The 17,139-nt window shown below is 42.8% G+C and overlaps 1 protein-coding gene across 15 annotated transcripts in view; it reads right to left on the reverse strand.

The window, feature by feature from the left end:
• Positions 1-17,139, reverse strand: part of SUFU (SUFU negative regulator of hedgehog signaling) — an 87,338-nt gene that overhangs the window by 48,859 nt on the left and 21,340 nt on the right. The window lies entirely within an intron of this gene.

Below are 17,139 nucleotides of genomic sequence, written 5' to 3' on the forward strand. Positions count from 1 at the left end.
ATGCACTTCCAAAGTTCCTATCAGATCAGACGCAGGAAGGGGTTTAGCAATAACCAAATCTGGGGATCTGTTATAAGAAGAAACAGCAGTGAATTATGAGTAATAACATTTTGGTGCTTAGGCCAGACTCCTTGCCAGGACATTTTTCTTCCTGCTTAGAGGGATGGAGTAGGGACTGAATTGTGAGGGTAAGCTTGGAAGTGCATTTAACTGGGCTTTCTGAGAACCATGGAGTCCACTTAGCTTATAGCCCTCCAGTCTCAAAGAACTTCCTTAACACTGGAGTAAAGCCAGCATAACATCTACTGAAAGATGGATGACTCCTGTGACTCATTTTGTGGACTTCAGAGACTACACAGTGTTTCCTCAGTGCCTGGGCTGCAACTGGCCACAACTACAGGTGATAGCGCTGTGGCTATCGTGACCAAGGGCTGCCTCTGCAATCCCCTTCACGGAGGACAACTGCACATATATACCAAACTGCAAAATGTGCAGACCTTATGACCCAGCAATCCCATGTTAGAAATTTATTCTGAGATAATGGAACACAGTTGCCAACATGTACATATGTGAACAGTCTTTAGAGTTGTTTAAAGTGGGAAAACTGGAAACTACCTGAAAGTTTATCAAGAAGGATCTGTTTATCCTGGGGAGGGGGGAAGTCTGTTATCTTACAATCTACTATACTGATACAAGAAATATGTATTTGGTGGAAGAATATACCATGTTCATTGATTGGTAGAATCAGTATCACTGAAATGTCCATACTACCAAAGCAATATAGATTCAATGCAATCCCCATTAAAATACCAACAGCATATATCATAGACATAGAACAAACTCTCCAAAAATACATATGGAAGAAAAAAAAAAAAGGCCCCGAATAGCCACAGCAATCCCGAGAAAGAAGAACAAAGTTGGAGAGATCATAATACCAAATATCAAGCTATATTATAAAGCCACTGTTCTCAAAACTGCCTGATCCTGGCACAAGAACAGACATATAGACCCATGGAACAGAAGAGAGAACCCAGAAATCGACACAAGCCATTATGCTCAATTAATATTTGACAAAGGAGGCATACAAGAGTCAAGACAGTCTCTTCAATAAATGGTGTTGGGGAAATTGGACAGATACGTGCAAAAAAATGAAACTAGAACACAAATTTACACCATACACAAAAATAAACTCAAAATGGATAAAGAATTTAAATGTAAGATGGGAAACCATAAAAATCTTAGAGGAATCCACAGGCAGCAAAATATCAGACATATGTTGTAGCAATATCTTTACCAATACAGCTCCTAGGACAATGGAAACTAAAGAGAAAATAAATAAATGGGACTACATCAAAATAAAAAGTTTCTGCACAGCAAAAGAAACCACCAACAAAACAATAAGAGAGCCACTGCATGGGAGAACATATTTGCCAATGTTATCTCAGATAAGGGTTCAATCTCTAAAATGTATAGAGAACTCATACAACTTAACAAAAGGAAGATAAACAATACAATCAAAAAATGGGCAAAGGACCTAAATAGACACTTTTTGGAAGAGGACATAGAGAAGGCCAAGAGACATATGAAAACATGCTCAAAGTCACTAATAATCCAAGAGATGCAAATCAAAACGACAATGAGGTACCATCTCACACCTGTCAGAATGGCTACCATCAACAAATCAACAAACAACAAGTGCTGGCGAGGATGTGGAGAAAAAGGAACCCTCACGCACTGCTGGTGAGAATGTAGACCGGTGCAGCCACTGTGAAAAACAGTATGGAGTTTCCTTAAAAAAATTAAAAATGGAAGTCCCATTTGATTCAGTAATTTCACTTGTAGGAATATATCCCAAGAAATCAGAAACACCAATCAGAAAGGATATATGCACCCCTATGTTCAGAGCAGCACAATTTACAATAGCTAAGATTTGGAAACAGCCTAAGTGCCCATCAGCAGATGAGTGGATTAGAAAACTGTGGTACATCTACACGATAGAATACTATGCTGCGGTAAAAAAGAAGGGACTCTTACCATTTGCAACAGCATGGATGGACCTGAAGAGCATTATGCTAAGCGAAATAAGCCAGTTGGAGAAAGATAAATGTCACATGATCCCACTCATTTGTAGAATATAATGAACAACATAAACTGATGAACAAAAATAGATCCAGAGACATAGAAGCATTGAACAGACCATCCAACCTCAGAGAGAAGGCGGGGGGGGGGGGGGGACGGTGGTGGTAAGAGATCAACCAAAGGACTTGTATGCATGCATATAAGCATAACCCATGGACACAGTCAGTAGTGGGTTGAGGGCATGTGCTGAGGGGTGGGAGCGGCCGGGAGAGGTCAATGGGAGAAAAAGGAGACATATTTAATACTTTAAACAATGAAGAATTTTAATTAATTTTTAAAAACAAGAAAGAAAGAAATATATATTTGGGACTTTAACCCCAGCTTCTGGCCAAAGCTCCCCAAACCCTTGTAATTTCCTAAGCAATAAAGGTGCTAGGAACATTTTTTGTTCTTGGTCTTTGACCCTGGATCCTGACATAGAGCTCCTAAATCCCTTTGAATTCCCTGGATGATAGAAGCATCTTTCAAGGCAACTCCTGGTGGGCTCCTGGATAGCTTCCGGACCGGGGCTGGTCACCAGAAGACTGAGCTATGATTAGAGATTGGGATTCTAATCATAGCTTAGAAGGGAGGGGAGAGGGGCTTGAGCTTGAGTTAATAATAAATCATGCCTATGTAATGAGGATCCCTAAAGCGTGAGGTTCAGAGAGCTTCCGAGTCAGTGAACACAAGGGGGTGCTGGGAGGGTGGCACACCTGTAGGAGCCATGGAAGCTCCACACCCTTTCTCACATGCCCGACTGACCCTATGCACCTCTTCCATCTGGTTGTTCCTGAGTTGCATCCTTTTATAATAAACCAGAAATCTAGTAAGTAAACTCTTTTCCTGAATTCCGCGAGCTGTTCTAACAAACTGTCAAACCCGAGGAGAACTTCATTTATAGTTGGTTGGTCAGAAGTACTTGGGACTTGCAATTTGACCCTGAAGTGGGGACAGTCTTGTGGGATCCGACGTTAACCCCAGGCAGATAGTACCACAACTGAATTGAATGGTAGGACACCCACTTGGTGTCTGCCAAGAACTGGAGAATTGTTAGGTATGGAAAAATCCACCTCTGGTCACACAAGAGAGTAAAGTAGTAGGGAAAACAGTGCATTTCCCTTTCACCATCATAAAATACAATGCCTCACCACCATTACAGACATGGCTATTTTCCTTTTCTTTTTTTAATATATTGTTATTGATTTCAGAGAGGAAGGGAGAGGGAGAGAGAGAGATAGAAATGTCAATGATGAGAGTAGATCATTGATGGGCTGCCTCCTGCATGCCCCCTTCTGGGGACTAAGCCCGAAATCCAAGTATGTGCCCTGACAGGGAATCAAACCGTGACCTCCTGGTTCATGGGTGGATGTTCAACCACTGAACCATGCCAGCTGGGCACAAACATGGCTATTGATCTCTATTTCCCTAACTAGAAAGATTTCCATGACATGATGCTGGGTGAAGAGAGCATGTTAACATGAACAGTATTAAGTTAGTAAAATTGTCTAATTACGTTATGCACAGAGACATATCTAGAAGGATGGTAACCAAATGTTAACAGTGGCTGTCTTAGGGGCGGGATTTAGATAATGTTTATTTTTCATTTTCAGTTATATAGTTATTCAAATTACAAAGTAGAACAGGCTTATTATAAGAAATTCAAACAATAAACAAGTATATAAAGTAAAAAATGAAACTTTCTCACACCAGTCCCATTTTTCAGATATAACCATTATTTTTTTAAAAAATATATTTTATTGATTTTTTACAGAGAGGAAGAGAGAGAGATAGAGAGCTAGAAACATCGATGAGAGAGAAACATCGATCAGCTGCCTCCTGCACATCCCCCACTGGGGAAGTGCCCACAACCCAGGTACATGCCCCTGACCGGAATCGAACCCGGGACCCCCCAGTCCGCAGGCCGACGCTCCATCCACTGAGCCAAACCGGCTTCGGCCAGATATAACCATTATTAATGTATGACATGCATTCTTCAAGATTTTCTTGTAAGCATATATAATCAAATTCATATTTTTCTTATGTTTTAAAGTGAAAATACAACCCCACGCCTCATTGTTCTGTTACTTGCTTTTTTTTACATGCTTTCAACATAGCTTGGATTTTTTTTTTTTAAGTATCTTTTTTTTTTTTTAAGCATCATTTTTTTAACTGGAAAAACAACAGTTATTTTTGTTTGGGGAATAAAAGTACATCAGGACAGGACACAATGCATGAGTGATCTGAGTGACCCATATATCACTTCCAGCCTTCCATGTGGAGGCATAATACTGCTAACAATATTAGGACCCAACTTTATACAATGTTGTATTATGCTTCTTTTTTTTTTTTAAGTCTGTTTCCTTTTTTTTCTGCAATATGCTTCTTAAATGACAACATAAGTAATATTAATTGCTTCCATGTATTATGCTACACTAGGAGCATTAAATATATTCCTAGTAGATATTACAGGAAAAGGCTTCTTGTGTTGAGGTCACCATGGTGGTAGGAATCCAGATATGCTCAGCAGGTCCAGAGAGTTGGTGAGGACTCTGTTCTCCCTAAATCTTCAAGCCCAAAGATGACTGCCAGAGCAAAGCCAGGGCTCAGCAAGGGTGGGGCACAGGCCGCAGCCTGAGCCAGAGATGCCTCCCTGCCCCAGCACAATGGCCCAGGTGTGCAGCGCCCACTGGGCCAAAGAGCACAAGGCCAAGGAAGGCAACACCACTGCTGCTTCAAAGCGCCCTTGCTACATGTTAGCAAAACAGCCCCCCATTACGGGGCTTGCTGCAATCCCTCTTAAAAACCGCCCAAGTTCCTTTATTCTTTCCTCCTCCTCCTCCACGGGTTCTAGTTTTGACTGTCATATTCCTGGAGCAGAGCCCACTGCCAGGGAGCCAGGGCAGCGCTGTGTCCGGCTCAGGGGAGCCATTCATTTCCCACTGAGAGCTATGAAGAATCAGAGCAAGAAAGCAGGCCCCCTGCACTGGCAGATCACTGCACGGTGTTCAAAGCTGTTCTAATAACTGCACCAGAGACCACACCTGGAGGTGCGGACTTGTCCTGTGGTAAAGGCCTGGGCTGCTTCTCAGGGCTCACTGTCCTGTCCTCTAGGAAGTTCACTGAAAAATTCAGTCATGGTTTTCCTTTCTGACAATAAAACCCATATTCTGTATAGGAAATGTTTAAATGGCAGTAAACTGTCAAAAAGAAAACAATAATAATCTCAGCACTCTAAAATGGCCTCAGTGAGTATCTTCACGTATCACTTCCAGCCTTCCATGTGGAGGCAGAATACTGCTAACAGTATTAGAACCTAATTTTATACAATGTTGTATTATGCTTCTTTTTTTTCTTAGTCTGTTCCCTTTTTTTCTGCAATATGCTTCTTAGATGACAACATAAATTAGTTGCTTCCATGTATTATGCTACACTAGGAGCATTAAACATATTCCTAGTAGATGTTACTATTACTCCACTTCACAGATGAAGTAGTAACCAAGCCTTGGAGATGTTCACTTTTGACCCTAGGTCCCACAGGTCCCTCGCTGCCAAACTGGGATTTGAACCCAGGCAACCTGTCTCTTGGGCTCCTGCTTTCATCCACTCTGTTCTCCAGCCCTCTTCACTGAACATTCTATCTGGAGGCACTTCCGGTTACCAAAGGGCTTGACCTCCTACAGAGATGCTGGGTCTGTCTACCCCTCACTTTCCAGCTGCTTAGCCAGGCTTGCCAGAGGCCTTCACCACCTCCTACAAGAAGCATCCCTGAAATGCAGGTGCTAGAGACAAAGGAGTCACTGAAAGAGTCAACCAATTACAACTCTACAGGGGGCAACAGATGCACAAACTAGCCTGAGGGTAAATGATCCTAGCTTAATGCCTATGGAATAGCCCCTTTCTACTAAGAAGCTCAAAGCACTTCCTGCAATTCTCCAAGATATAGACCCATGGAAGCCAAAGGAATCCGTCTCAAATCAAGCAACAGCTCAGTAGGAGATGCATTCACTCCTCCAACAAACTTCTTGCAAACATGATCCCTCTATCATGGGACAGGGCACAGCCCCGGCTAAGGCAGTTAATTTCACAAGGCTATCTCACAGAGATTTAAAGATGGCCATCTCTCTACTTCGGTCGTTATTCAAAAGTGGAAAATACTCTCTAAGTCAGGGATTGGCAGACTTTTTCAGTAAAAGACCAGATAGCAAATATTTTAGACTTTGAGGGCTGCATATCTGTCATAACTACTTCACTCTGCTGCTGTAGCACCAAAAAAGTCACAGATAGTATGTAATGGGCATGGCTGTGTCCAATAAAACTTTATTTACAAAAACAGGTGGCCATCAGGATTTGGCCTCCAGGCCGCACTTTGCCAACCTCTGCTCTTAAGGGTTGAAGTCTTCCCTAAAAGCACCAGATTTAGGTACTGGCTAGACAGACTCTAACTTACATGCAAACCACTGAAGACATAAGCTCACTTCTGAAGGGTTGACCTGTTCTTTTCCAGTAGAGTGGGAATACAAACCTTTAACTATTAACCTAAAATCTTGGGAGGGAACAGAGAAATCAGGGATTGTTCTGCTTTATAGTTGTGGTCAATATTACTAACAGATGAAAGGGAAAATATTTTACAGATCCATAGCAACCAGAAAAGAAGATAAATCAAGCTCAGGGGAAGAAAATGTCAAGAAAATGAAAAAGAGTATGAGGAAGAAAAATGATATTAATATAAGCAGGCAGCTCCATTTGGCTTCAGTTAGCTAACTGGAGCAATGGGCAGCTTATCCAAACCAGGAAACGAGAGAACTCGACAGCTCTCATTGGAATGATGGAGCATCTCCTTTCAGAAAACTTTACTTGGGGCAAAGATATGAAGATCATATACACTTGGGACATCTAGAGAAAAAAGCTGGGTAAGCTGTTGATGAGAAGCTGAACTACAGCCTCACCATAACTCACACCTGGGGATATGCTCTAAGCTCCTTACTCAATCTTCCTGACTTCCTTGCTCACCTGCAGAGCAGGAATCAGGAAGCAAATCCATTCCACCTCCTGGACCTGGAGGGAGAGCCCTGTGGTGTGCTGGTGGAGGTATGTGGAGGCTAACACCTCAAGAGAGAAGAGGGGTCCCTCTCTAGACTGGAGAGCCTCAGGCCAGGATTGTACCGAGCTATGGTCCTGAGGATTAGAATGAGAAGAGAAAAATCTGTGACTCTGTGGCTGTGCCCCAAGTGCTGCAACAGCTCCAGCATCTTCTGGGGAAGAGCCACTCTTAAAAAACAGGCAGAAAAGTCTTGACACTGCAAATCCAAGCACATATTAATATACACTTTTTAGCCGAAACCGGTTTGGCTCAGTGGATAGAGCGTCGGCCTGCGGACTGAAAGGTCCCAGGTTCGATTCCGGTCAAGGGCATGTACCTGGGTTGCAGGCATATCCCCAGTAGGAGATGTGCAGGAGGCAGCTGATCGATGTTTCTCTCTCATCGATGTTTCTAACTCTCTATCTCTCTCCCTTCCTCTCTGTAAAAAATCAATAAAATATATTTAAAAAATAAAAATAAAAAAAAATACACTTTTTAAAAGGAGGTTTTACACTCCCCAATCTGGTCATTTCACCTTCCTCCTTAAAATGCTTTCACAGCTTTGCACTGCCTTCAGAATCAAATCCAGACTCTTCATCACGACTCAGTACAAGTGCAAGACCCCATGCTTTCCCAAGCCTGCCAGGCCTCCAGCTTTCCCTGAGCTCCTTCCTCTCCCTCACCTCCCTCCAGCCACAGGAGCCTTCTGCCAGTTCCTCATGTTCCTCAAGCTCTTTCCTTACTCAGAGGCCTCCACATGCTATTCCCTCTGCCAAAAAAAATTCTTCTGCCTTCAGTCGTGTCCTTGCCCAACTCTTCAATCCAAAAATGAGTCTACTGCCTTATTCTTTTGGTGCACCCTGGTCCTGCCTTCAGTGATCTATGGAATCAAATGCTTATTTGCCTGTGTTTCCGTGTCTCTCCACTGCCTACGGCAGGGGTCAGATCTATGTGACAGAGTCCTTGGCATGTAGCAGGCACTTAAATAAAAAATAAAACCAATGAAAAGAGCTCCTTCCCCCCAAGTCTTGTTTTCATTTAAAATGGATCCTTAGAGGCTCAGAGGCTATAGCATGCAAGCCAGTGCTGGGTAGAGCGTCCGGTGGCTCACTCCTGCCACTCACCAGCTGCAGGCCACCCTTCTCTGAGCCCATTTCCTCATCTGAAAAGTGGCAACGGTTCCAAGTTCAATCCCCAGTCAGGGCACATACAAGAATCAACCAATGAATGCATAAGTAAGTGGAACAACAAATCAATGTTTCTCTCAAAAAGTCAATTTAAAAAATAAATCTAAAAAGGCCTCAACAGAAAAATTACACTGAATTGCATGTGTAATTTCACTTTAGGAAAGGTAGGAGGAGGCAAAACTCAAGAAAACTCCACAATTCATTGAGATTCCTTATATAAAACTTGACCTGCTGTCAATATCTGAAAAAGTCTGACTTGAGGGGGTACGCTGTATCTCTCACCACTTCCAACTTCAGAGACAGGAAGCCTGAGGGATGGGTTCCTGTGCTAAATCTAAACTGCACGAGCCTGTGTAAAAGCTTCCTGTCTTTCCTAACGCCAAATGTATGCCATTGAACATGAATTAACAACCTCCCAGGCCAAATAACCCTAAGAAAGGGGACCAATTATCAAGGACTCAAGAGAGGATTTTGTTGCTATAAATATAATTTTATATAACAATCATTCTGTTGTTTGTTGAAAACAACTATAACATTTACTGAATGAGTACAACAGTATTCTAATAATATAATTATTCATCTGCAATGGCTATTAAAATGTAAAATATTCATTTCCCTTAACCTAGTGATCCTATTTCTGGGACTTTATCCCATAGAAATACTTAGGCAGGAGTACAGACACACAAATACAAAGATGCTCACTGCAGATTTGTGGTAGGGAAAAATTGGAAATCACCCAAACGCCCAACAACAGGAAACTGGTTAAATAAAACATAGTATATCTTGATAATAAAAAAATATAGCTAGAAAGAACATATTGACATAGGAAGATGTCCAAAATATATGAAGTTAAAAAAAAAAAAAAAAGCTAGCTGAAAAACAGTATGAAAAGCATGGTCCATTTTTATAAGATGTTAGTTTTTAAAAAAATATTTTTATTGATTTCGGAGAGGAAGGGAGAAGGAGAGAAAGATAAAAATATCAATGATGAGAGAGAATCATTGATCAGCTGCCTCCTGCACACCCCACACTGGGGATCGAACCCACAACCTGGGCTTATGCCCTGACCAGGGATGGAACCATGACTTCCTGGTTCATAGGTCAATGCTCAACCCCTGAGCTACCCAGGCCAGGCTAAAATGTTAATTCTATATAGAACATGCTCTGGAAAGAAAATCTGAAAATGAAACACCAACTTTTTCCCAGTGGGGAATGACTTAGGAAGGATTTTCACTTTCTGTGTCATATAGTTCTATGTTTCAGTTTTTATAATGAGAAACTATCCTATCTAATAAAAGCCTAATATACTAAGTGTCCAGTCATCTGTTCAACCAATCAAAGTGTAATTATGCTAATGATATGCTAAGGCCACTCAACCACTCACTATGATGTGCACTGACCACCAGGGGACAGACAGTTGACAGGTCAACCAGTTGCTATGATGTGCACTGACCACCAGGGGGTAGATGCTCCGACCGGTAGGTTAGCTAGCTGCTGGGGTCTGGCTGATCGGCACTGAGAGACGGGGCTGGACAAGCCCTGGAGCCCTACCGCGGTCCCTCCCCAGCTGGCCAAGCTCCCACGCCCCTCCCCGGCCCTGACTGTGCACTGGTGGGGTTCCTTGGCCTGGCCTGCGCCCTCTTGCAATCCAGGACCCCTTAGGGGATATTGGAGAGCTGGTTTCAGCCTGATCCCGCAGGCCAGGCCAAGGGACCCCACTGGTACACGAATTCGTACACCGAGCCTCTAGTTTATTTTGTAAATGAGAAAAGGAAAATAAAAATAAAATCTCTTGTTGGCATTAGTCTGTCAATACCACAGAGTTTAATCAGTCACCAGCAATGATGGCTCAGGATGCTCACACAGTCCGTCCCGTCTCCCTTCTTGGGCCTGAATCACAAATTGTGCCGACTCAGCACATGTCATGAGGTTGCCATTAAACAGCAGCAAGCAAAGGCACTTGAATTTCCAGTGTCAGTTACAAGGTTGGGGGGCCATGTTTCTCCTAAAACTCCAGTGAAATTGCCTTGGAATTTGTGGTTAAAGCCTACCAATGGCAGAGCTGAGAGCAGACAGCCTGTCTAGCAGAATTCTAAAGCACAGCTGAGAAATCAAGTCCTGCTGAGTTGGGGAATGGTTTCTTTCTAATGAAACCCAGAGGGTGGGAGGCAGGGGAGCAGTCGCTGGCAATCTGAGAAGAAAGAATAAGCAGATCATAAAATTAAAAGGGAATGGGGAAGTAAGAGAAACTGGCTTCAAGGTAGGAAGGAAAGAAGTTGGGTGCCTACTGGTGAAGTCACTGATGTAAATTACTGCAGAACTTTCCAAATGATTCATGCCGGATATGGTTCTAAATCTGCTGTAGCAGGTGAAACAATGACAGCCACCCTGTCCTCATGACTGGAACATTCTCTTTCCACATGACACTTTTGTACTGGCCTAGCATCCTGATAAATATGCAAGGGTCCTCTGACCCCAGGTCGGGCTGGCGCTTCTTGGTAGGAGTACAGATACTGTTCTGCCCACCTGGTGGTCATTCCCCTCCTTATTAACAGAACTCCAATTTTCTTCCTCTGCTTTTTCTTGGCATAACCTTCAGGGAACCAGGGGCCCATCCCCAGCCCTAGGAAGTGAATACAGATTCGTAAACCAACAAGACCGTCTCACTTTCCTGACATGACTCTAGCCAATGAGAAGCAAGCGGAGATCAATGAGGGCAGTTCTGTGGAGGTTTTTTTTTATATTTATTTATTAATTTTTAGAAAGAGAGAGGAAGGGGGAGAGAGAGAAGGAAAGGGAAAAGGGAAGGAGGGAGGAAGGGGGGAGGGAGGGAATGAGAGAGAGAGAGAGAGAGAGAGAGAGAGAGAGAGAGAGAGAGAGAGAGAAACATCAATTTGTTGTTCTACTTATTTCTGGTTGATTCTTGTATGTGCTCTAACTGGGGATCAAACCCACAACCTTAGTGTATCAGATGATGCTCTAACCAACTAAGCTACACAGCCAGGGTCTCTGTGGAGATTATGATTGGTCTTTAAAAAAGAGTACAGAAGTATTCTTTTGCTGCTGATAGACTCTGGAAATCAAGTGTGACCCCAGGATGCTAGGATTTATGGTAGTCATCTTTGGGATCTGAGGGAAACAGTTTAAAAAGACAAGCCAAAGTGCTGAGGAAGGCAGAGCAGGAAGTTACAGGGAACTCAGGTCCTTAAGCACATTGTTGAAGAGGTGACAATTGCTCCTGGAACTGCCCCACCTCCAGATGACTTGCTATGTAAGCTAAGTGCCCTTGTTGTTAGGCCATTTCAGTCAGGGTGTTCCGTTACTTGAGAGTCAAAACCATCCCAGCATATACAACAACACAGAACAAAAGATGCCTGCTATCCATGAATTCTCCAATGGTTCAACTTCCAAGCATAACTGCACAGCTGGATTACTAGGGTATTAGATTCCCCTTTGGCCCTGTGAGAGCAACTGATTTTGCCTACCCAGAACTAGACCTATTCTTTTTCTCCCAGTAGTTATCCTTTGCTTGAGAGGACTTCTACTCCATGTGGTTAGAAGTGAGGACTGGGGGAGAAATTGAAACATAAACACTGGTGCTCCTTCTGGACCTCCAACAACAACTAGGGTGGTCACATGACCCAGGTGGAACTAATCTGAGTCCTTCCCCAGGATTAATGTAGGAATGTTGGAAGAAAAGGCCTTCTGCCTGCTGGGACTACAAACTGAAAGAATCAGAAACTCTGATGGGGGGCGTTCATCCTTCCTGGCACATGGGGAGAGTCAGTCTGTAGTACTTGACCAACACAAGAGTCAGAGCCCTGAGGACAGAGATCAAGCCATGCCTGAAACCCTGAATGTCCCAGTTACCTATACCAATAGTGTCTGTTATTAAGGTATTTGGAGTTAGGTTTCTGTCATTTTCTTATAACTAGAAGCATCCCAACTAAAATAAACACCAACCTGCCCCACCCCACTTTGAATCCTTTACTTTCTCTGGCTCTTCTTTCCCAGGCCTCTCTCATTTCTACTTCCTCTTCTCTACAGGCAGCTTCCCACCTCTGAGCAAACCAACCAAAAGGTATCCATCTTCCCACAGGTCAGGCTACGTTACAGGACCCGTCTGGGTCATTCCTATAGCAGCCGTCAGAGGCAGCCTCACGTAGCCCCACAGCTGGGGGTAGGCATCACCACCCCACCCCAGAGTCTCATCGTCCTCTTTCCCTTGCTGCCACTTCCCTGATGCTATTTCCAAGCCTGGCTGGTAAAGCTGTGGATGCCTTTTAGATCTGGAAAAGCAGGTCTAAGCATTCCACTTATTTGATAACGCTGCTCTGCATGTTCTCACATGCAAATGGGTGGGGTGCGCCACATAAAGTCACTGAGTTGAAGGTGGACAGCACAAGTGAGGCAAGACCATCAAACAGAATTCCGCTGCTAGTTACATATGTAAGTATATCTATGTACACATCAAACATAAAATACATGTTCTGTATAATAACATCCGTGTAAACTTTGCAGTGTAACCAATCAGGGGGCAAAGCAATGCCTACACATCTCAAGGGCGGTTCTCTGAGCAGCAGGGGTGCCCTGCTCTGAGAAAACCTGAAACACCTAAGCCCAGTCCTACAAAACAGTTACAATAACGGGCCGATATTCACACTATAAAAAGATTCTTTACCTTATAAAAGGATGTACTACAAGGTCCCACGAAACTGCCTGGGCTCCACTGCATTTAGAATAGGATTTGATTTGTAGAAGGCTGTACAGGTATTGTCAACTACATAATCAAGGAGCCACAGTTGAACTGAACTTTTGTTGTTGTTGTATAATGTGATGAACAAAACCAGTTAATTTTATTTGTATCACTATTAATGACTTTCTTTTTCTTTTCTTTATTTCTTTTTTGTTGTTGATAATCCTCACCCGAGGATTTTTTTCCCATTGATTTCTAGAGAGTGGAAGGAAAGGAAGGAGAGAGAGAAACATCGATGTGAAAGAGATACACCAATTGGTTGCTTCCCGCAAGCACCCTGACCAGGACCGGGGATTGAACCTACAACCCAGGGATGTACCCTTGACCAGGAATCGAACCTGCAACCCCTCAGTGCATGAGCCGAACGCTCCAACCGCTGAGCCACACCGGCCAGGGCACTATTACTGATTTTCTGTGTGGGATAATAAATATGATAGCACCAAATGTTATCGTATCAGTTGAGGCAGGCAATTGATCCAGGGACAAGCAAGGCATTTCCTTCCTAACAGGGTTTTACTGTTAAATGGAGTATTTACTGTCAATTTAAAAAAAAAAAAAAAGACCAAAGTATCCACTTTATTGATCCATATAAAGTTTTAAAAGACTGAGTAATAATAATTGCAGGTGATATTATATAGTTCTTACTACATAACTATTCTAAATTTTGACAGGTATTAAACTCATTTCATCCTCAATAACTTCATGTGTAGCTACTATGATTACCCTGCGTTATAGATGAGTAAATGGGTTACACTGCCCAAGGTCAGGCGGCAGTAGCTGGAAGACCTGAGATCACATGCAGGCAGTTGGATCCAGGGGCCACGCTCTTAACCATCATACTATGCTACTCCTTGATCTGGCAGTCATGTGCAAGATGGCAAACAGAACAGGGAGAGGTGTGGAAATGGGTGCTACTTAGCCTATTGCCAAAAAAGTCCAGGCACATGGTGCTGAGGACTTGACTAGGCAGTAAAATAGGAAAAAAAGAAGGAATGATGATTAAAAGGAGGCACAAGGGCGGTTTCTGGAGAACTAGCCTGTTTCTTGATTTGGGAGCTGGTTATGAGTGGGTTCGGTATGTGAAAATTCATCAAGCTGTACTTTTTACTAGTACATACATATTTTCATTAATAAAAAGTTAAAAAATGGAAGGATAAATTTAAGAGGATTTTGATAACATTATTAATGTGTTTTGCCCTCCTCGATTTTCCGACTGATCAAGAATATCCAAGCAAGGTATCATGGAGCTCAGAGGTCATGCAATCACCCATATGGATGATTGGCAAATCTTACCTTCTAGCCCAAGACATCCAGCAGCCCAGACATCAGCTGAGCTACAGGCAACATGGCATCATGGTTATAAGAATGGCATTAAGTGTTACACTGCCTAGACTCAAATTCTGCCTTTGTACCTACTAGATGTCTGATCTTGAACATGCTACTTCACCTCTCTATAAAGCTGGTATAACACAGTGCCTAACTCCCATATGAATGCATAAATAAGTGGAACAACAAATTAATGTTTTCTCTCTCTTCCTAAATATAGATCTAAAAAAAGAAGAAGAACTCAGAGGAGCCTACAAAAGTTTTTTTAAATTAAGTTGCAGACATCATGTCATTGCATTCATAAATACTTCAGCTTTTATCACCTAAGAACAAGGACATTAACCATAATGCCGTATGTATCATACCCAAGGAATTTCACAGTTGCACAATACAATTATCTAATACACAGTCTACATTTCTATTTTTCCAAGTGCCCTACAAATGATCTTATTTTTTCAATTTAGGATCCAATCAAGGATCATAAGTACATTTAAACTGTCATGTTTCCTTTAATTTAGGATAGTCCCTACCCCTTGTCTTTTTATATCTTTCATAGTACTGACATTTTTTAAAGAGTCTAGGCAGCTGTCTTATAAAATGTCCCACAATCTGGATTTGCCTATTTGCTCAGGATTCAATTCAGATGAAACATTTTTTGAAAAGTGATACTTTTCAAGTGATACTTTATACTTCACACTGCAATACATAAGGAGGTACCTAATAATAATTTGTTCCATTATTGGTGTTGCTACATTTGATCATTTCCTTAAAGTGATAGCCACCCAAATCTTTTCATTATAAAGAAATTCTTTTTCTCTTCGTAATAAGTAATCTGTGGAGGAATCCTTTGAGTCCTTGTAAATATCCTATTCCCCAACCATCGTTTTATCCAATCTTTTTATAACATCTGTTGATAATTTGCCTGAATTGATGACCACATTAGTATTGCAAAATGGTCACTAGTGATGTTTACAGTGTTGGTGAAATGAACATTTGCAAATCAAATCCTATTTTTTCACTCACCTACATTATTATTTCATAACTATAATATAATTATTTCAGAAGTTCATCTGCTGGAACCCTCCCGACAGCGATTCACAACACCTGCTCGTCTTACGCTTCTCTGACCTCTATCCACCTGAGCAAGTACATAAAGTAGAAGCAAACATATAAGTGCACTGGCCTAGCAGTGGGAAAGGGGATACCTGTCCCCATAAGCAAGAGGTTGCCTAGTCTTCAGAGCCCTCTTTCCCATAGCAGATCGAATTCCACATCAAGAAAAGTCTATTTCTACACAGACTGTTCTATATGAAATCAGCTTAGGCATCCCAAGAAGGATGAGAGGAGACACAAAGTGTTCAGGCAGTAAACTCTTGGAACAATTTTAAAAGATTCTTCAAATCATACTAGTATAGTACCAAATCACATGCACTAGCTGTTCCAGGCAGCCTGCTTCCCCCTGACCCTGTGAATGGTACTTCTTGATCAATAGTTCTTTAGAGCCCAAACAAGCTGCATTAGAATCCCCTAGGACAGTGGTCGGCAAACCGCAGCTCGCGAGCCACATGCGGCTCTTTGGCCCCTTGACTGTGGCTCTTCCACAAAATACCGACTTCTGCGCATGGGCCACGAAGTTTCAGTCGCACTGTACGGGCGCACCCACACGTGGTATTTTGTGGAAGAACCACACTCAAGGGGCCAAGAGCCGCATGTGGCTCGCGAGCCGCAGTTTGCCGACCACGGCCCTAGGAAGTTGTTTAAGAAACAGATGCCCCAGTCCCACCTCTGACCAACTGAATCAGAGTCCTGCAGAGGACTTTGAGAATAAGTATGTTGACAAGCTCCCAGGGGATCTCATGAACAGTCAGGTTTGGGACCCTTGCTTAGAGAAGATCCACTGTGGCCTCTAAAATGGGACTATCCCATAGAGCACACAATGGTAGATGGTAGTTAGTATCAGTCCCATTATGTGACAGCTACCCTGCTAATACCTGACTCCCAGGGCTCTGGAATGAGAGTAGAGTTCAACCCAGAGGCTCTACTGCACCAATTTATAGTCCATTAGAGGTGGAGGGGCGGGGGAGGGAGAAGTCACTGTACTTAAGAGAAGTTACCAGATCTATAGTTCTCCAAATTTAGTCTCTCTGCTGTGGGGCTCAGGAATGTGTGTTTGCAACAAATTCTCTAGGTGCCTTTGATGCAGGGGGTCTGAGGACCACACTTTGAGGAGCCCTGGCCTCAATGCTGCTCTACCCTTATCTATAAGCAGTCAAAGAGTAAAAGAGTTGGATAAAGTGTCTTAGCATACATTTGAGGTTACTTACCAAATCAAAGAAGCAAAATCTGAGGTCATATGGGAAATGTTTCTGAGCAAATAACCACACATAAACATTCAGATGATATATAACCTTCCATAAAAGATGCTAGATTTCACTCCAACATTTCATCCCACTGGGGACTATAGGCAGGCTGAGACAAAAGTGGGAGGCCAAGGTTCCCACACAAAGCCGCACCTCAGATTTCATATTAGCGGTCTTCAGAGGGCAACAGGAGCACAGGGTCATCCCCTGGAGAACACCTGAATCAAACAATCTTTCTGACGATCGAGTCCTGCTTAATTCCAGCTTCCCCTTCACACTGTGAGAGCAAGCTCTTGGCAATTTTCTGTC

This window comes from Myotis myotis, unplaced genomic scaffold (genome assembly GCF_014108235.1).
Source record: "Myotis myotis isolate mMyoMyo1 unplaced genomic scaffold, mMyoMyo1.p scaffold_m19_p_15, whole genome shotgun sequence".
Lineage (NCBI taxonomy): Eukaryota > Metazoa > Chordata > Mammalia > Chiroptera > Vespertilionidae > Myotis > Myotis myotis.